Below are 5,632 nucleotides of genomic sequence, written 5' to 3' on the forward strand. Positions count from 1 at the left end.
CACACGATAATTGAAACACATTTGGCAAAGTATTCCTGTCTATAATTAATTGTTTAACATGGAAGCATTTCATGTAGCATTTTTTGCAGTGGAAATTTGCAGTTTATGCTCTGTAAATCACGTGTATGTTGTACTAATGGCGAGATATGTTGCTGATAATATTTGGAAGCCCTGTATGTGTGTTAAATTCTTTGAGTGTATTTGTGCCATTTAGCTGCTTGTACCATGGATTTCTGATGACATGGTATCTCATGTTCACCTCATCCTCTTGAGTTGAGTTCCATTATTTCCTCAGATGCATCATGGTAGCAGGAATGGGAAGGATTGGGGGAAATAACCCATGGCAATAGAAGAGAACGGGAATTGTTTTGAAGCAGAAGGAAGATGTGGGAATTTAGTTAAAATGTAGCACAAGACGGCAGCAGGGGAAGGGAATTTCATTTTTAAAAAGTGAGAAAATCAGAGTAAACTTCAAGCAAACAGGAGTGGATCGGAATGTAACAGAAAATGCAAAACATAGCAACAGGGAAAGATGGAGTCAGCTTTAGTTCAGTTGACACATTCTCTGTTCTGAGGGAGCAGCTTGTGCATTGAAGTTCCATAATGAGAAGAAGCAGAAGGAAATAAGAATTTACTGTTCCCTTGCTCCAACTGGCTGAACCAGCATTGTCCTTCCTTACTCATTCCTGCTTTGTCGGTTCCCAAGTACTCCCCTGTGGTGGAAGACCTGAATTCTTTATCCCGCAATATGCCTTGGGCATGGCTCAGTTGACAGTATACATTTTTTCTACTGAGCCATAAACCCTATTCGGGACTTGAAACAATACCAATATTTTAACTTGAGGTCCTCTCTGGCTATTCAAGAGCATAAACGATTCCATGATATCATCCAGAAAGATCAGGTTTTTGTCATTCACTTTAAAATGGCACCTTGCTGAGTGCAAATCAGTGGCTACAGTTCCCAAAATGACTGTGGTGACTTTAGTTCAAAAGTAGTTTCTTTTGCCTGAGGTGATACATAAATGCAAGTTGTTATTCTTTTACCATGTAACAAAAGTGAGATTGGAGGTATAGGCCTTTGAAGAAATTGGAGCAATATGAGACCACGCTGTGACAGGTTTTTCTTATATTCCCATGTTGACATAGCTTTTGCCATCTTAAAATGTACACGTTACAAAAGAAATTTGCCATTACAGGCTTTGAACTTAGGTAGCTTAAAGCATGATGCCAATGCTGGAGTAAAAAAAATCAGGGTTATTCCTAAAAAAAGACACACATTTTGTCAAAGCTTTTCATCTTGCATTTATCAAGGTATTTCACAAGAATACTAATTTATTGGAAAACCAACATTTATACTGCATGTGTGTTGACAGGTGGCAAATGGACTACGATCCGTGGAGATGTTGCCATAGATAATGCACCAGAGTGATGATTGACAATTAACAGTCTGGCTTTAGGTAAATTTTAAACCAGCAGATTGGTCAGGGAATTGGCATAGGAAATTACCAAGAAATAGCTGTCACCTATTTTGTTGAGTTGAAACTGGTACAGTATATGTACATCTTTCTAACTGCAGAATCCAGGGCCCGGTGTGTTAACATAAGTAGATTCCAGTACACACGTGCACCACTCTGCAAGCCTGATTGATAATACTAAATTGGGTGTCAGCATAATTCCTTCCATATTCAAAATTATCCAGCAAAAGTTGTCCAACTGCAGAGTTACATCTAATGTTATACATTATGTTGCAAACTTTTCAAGCTCGGGCTAGTTGAGCGTTGTCAATACCTTGCTTGATGCAAACAGCCAAAGAGACATGCTGTTGATATGATCCATCAGTCTTTGGGAAGGCAGACATACCTGGCATCACACAGGCACTGATACACCATACACCATTTCACTCAATGGTGTGATAGTCACAATACCTTTTTGCTTTCATGGCAGTGACCACTACTTGTACTGCTACTGCATAGTAGCAGCATGAAACATCTAGCTTCGTCTCTTGCTGAAACCGTTGAGATATTGTATTGAAGGTGTAGAAGGTGTACCTTTAAGAGAGAGAGGAAGCTAGCAAGGACTGACTGAAAGCACAGAGTGTCCTGAACAAGGTAAAAATGTAACACTTGTTCGAAACAAATAGCTGGAGTTGCGTTGCCATGGAACAAAACAAATTCAAGTTCGGCCAATCAGTTTACATTATGCCCCAGATACCAAAATCCAATCCAATTTGAATTTAGTGTTTTGATGACATCAAACCAATGAAATGATCCAATGTTTTGGGGTATAAACCGGACATTTTGAACAGTTGGGGGAGAACCCACCGAATAGCTCTTTGAAAGGTACCTGTTCATATGAAAGACCTGTGAAGCAGAATACTGAAGAAAAGACGACAGAGGAAAATCTACAGAGGAAGATACAAAGAGAAGATTCGACAGCTGGCTAGTTTTGAAATGTGAATTTTTTTGTAAATCCTAGCTGGGGCTTTTATCGGACCAGTATTGTAGAGTGAGAGGTAAAATATAGGTTTAAGAGAAAGGAATTGTAAAGAGTTGTTGGTTTTAATATTCTCTGTTGAACTTAAAGAATAAAATTGTTAATTTTTGCTTTAAATAGTGACCTCTGGGATAATTCTTTGCCTCTCAAAATTTAACAGATTATGGCACAAGGTGAGCTTCTCTGTGCGTCAGGTTTAAATTAGCAGAGGGGTTTACACTGTGTCATAACAATATGCTCCCTGGATAATCTGAGGTAAAACTGGCACTTTTGAGTGACTGCCTTAGGGCCTTCCATGAGTTTGTGCAATGTACAGGAAGATACGATCTGTTCAGGGTAATCATAATCTTGTTGGATATCTTTGTGTCCTATTTAGTGGCAAGTTTGATTGGTGAACAAATGAGTCTGGGTCTGTTTATAAGGTTGCTGATAAAACCAATCTCATAGCGTGTTTCAAACGTGTATACTGACTGGTAGGTTGCAGCGGACAGTAGTAGAACATTTGAGATCTTGTGAACTATCCTGGTGAGTGCAAGACAAAAAGCTTTGACAAAGTGGGTCTCTATTCATCAATACTTAACTTCTGTACTAAATACTTTCTCTCCCTCTGAATGCTGTAAACCAGTCAAAATGGGAAGTAGGACAAAGGAATGCCTTCAGCCTCCAAAACCACAATTTTTGAAAATTGTCTGTTTAACTGCCAATGTCACTGTTACTGCTGCAAACCACTCAGAGCCATGTGCCACTTTTTCTGCACTTCATAAACAGTTCGGAGACTGAACAATATAACCTCTTTTTACTTTGAACTTTTTTGTCTCACTTCTTCTAATCTCTGTGTGCGTGCGTTGTGGCAGTATCCTTGGGTGCCATAATTAATAAACTCTCTTTTTATTAATTCAAGAAAACCTGGTTAAATTGTCTCCTTGAAAAACTTAAGCTCATTTGGATGTGGAAGAAAAGTATCCATAAGGAAGAGGTTCCTTATATATTAATCTTGTGACCAATCTGTGACCAGTGGAGTGCCACAAGGATCGGTGCTGAGTCCTCTACTTTTTGTCATTTACATAAATGATTTGGATGCGAGCATAAGAGGTACAGTTAGTAAGTTTGCAGATGACACCAAAATTGGAGGTGTAGTGGACAGCGAAGAGGGTTACCTCAGATTACAACAGGGGGATCTGGACCAGATGGGCCAATGGGCTGAGAAGTGGCAGGTGGAGTTTAATTCAGATAAATGCGAGGTGCTGCATTTTGGGAAAGCAAATCTTAGCAGGACTTATACACTTAGTGGTAAGGTCCTAGGGAGTGTTGCTAAACAAAGAGACCTTGGAGTGCAGTTTCATAGCTTCTTGAAAGTGGAGTCGCAGGTAGATAGGATAGTGAAGCAGGCGTTTGGTATGCTTTCCTTTATTGGTCAGAGTATTGAGTACAGGAGTTGGGAGGTCATGTTGCGGCTGTACAGGACATTGGTTAGGCCACTGTTGGAATATTGCGTGCAGTTCTGGTCTCCTTCCTATTGGAAAGATATTGTGAAACTTGAAAGGGTTCAGAAAAGATTTACAAGGATGTTGCCAGGTTTGGTGGATTTGAGCTATTGGGAAAGGTTGAACAGGCTGGGGCTGTTTTCCCTGGAGCGTCGGAGGCTGAGGGGTGACCTTATAGAGGTTTACAAAATTATGAGGGGCATGGATCGGATAAATAGACAAAGTCTTTTCCCTGGGGTCGGAGAGTCCAGAACTAGAGGGCATATGTTTAGGGTGAGAGGGGAAACATATAAAAGAGACTTAAGGGGCAACTTTTTCATGCAGAGGGTGGTACATGTATGGAATGAGCTGCCAGAGGATGTGGTGGAGGCTGGTACAATTGCAACATTTAAGAGGCATTTGGATGGGTATATGAATAGGAAGGGTTTGGAGGGATATGGACCGGGTGCTGGCAGGTGGGACGAGATTGGCTTGGGATATCTGGAAGGCAAGGACAGGTTGGACTGAAGGGTCTGTTTCCATGCTGTACATCTCTATGACTCAATGACTCTAACTGAGGCAATGGTTGAATAAAGAAGGAGATACATTTCATCCTTCCACACCAGTGAGCTTAACCATTTGAGATATCCCATTTAGAGTGAATTGGGGCACTTTATCTGAGATCTGGTCATAACAAAAATAGACCATGCACCGAATTGAAGGGGAACCTAATTTATTTGACCAGTTTTTGGATTTGATGCAGTTTGTTAATCAAAAAGGCTTCAGCTTATCCACTAATACTCATCCATGGCCAGAAGAGGGCACCCCTGCCATTACTACCTTTTGTTCCAGATATGGTGCTAAAATATCCTATCAGCCTGAAGAATGCTGAAGAATCATTAACACAGGCTGTTGGGCCTGCAAAGATTTCAAAGCAGTGCTGCAGCAAGAAGCTTCCGTATTCTGGGACATGAGTCCCATCAAGGCTCCAAAAACCTATTGGCATACAAGAAGTAAAAGACCCCCACCCACAGTTACCTAGAAGTAACCCAGGTGACAGAGGATTTCTGGAGCACAGAGCTCTTAATGGACACATGATTTAAGTTCGATACTGGAGAAGCTGTCTCCATCCTCTTGAGTTGCTGTGCTGTGCAGTGCTGAAACTAGAACCATGGCCTGGGGGCACATCATTGATGATCGTATACTTCATGACAGCAAGAAAACAGCATTTTATAGACCCTCTATGCCATTTTGAGTCAACTATCGCTGAGCAAGGAAGCATTCATGACCTGACAGCTCATTTACCGTCTGGAGCATAAGAAATCCACACCATGTCCAGATCACTTCACGACAACCCCAATGTATCCTACACTGTATACCACCCTTCAGGGAATAAATGGACAAAACAGCCAATCGGAGCATCACGAACCACAGCCAGAACAGGAAATTCCGGATATCACACAACTTTGCAAGGAGACAGTGGAGGGAGCAACTGCCAAGATGCTACAGAAGTGGTAATAACATGATGCAGCAATAGGGCTTTCCAAACAGCCCAAGAATATCTGGAATGTATCCTTGCATAATGAGGTAAAAACAATGACTGCAGATGCTGGAAACCAGATTCTGGATCAGTGGTGCTGGAAGAGCACAGCAATTCAGGCTGCTCCGCTGCTCGT

Source organism: Chiloscyllium plagiosum, unplaced genomic scaffold (assembly GCF_037043375.1).
Source record: "Chiloscyllium plagiosum isolate Xiang-an unplaced genomic scaffold, Cpla_swu_hap1 HiC_scaffold_20, whole genome shotgun sequence".
NCBI lineage: Eukaryota > Metazoa > Chordata > Chondrichthyes > Orectolobiformes > Hemiscylliidae > Chiloscyllium > Chiloscyllium plagiosum.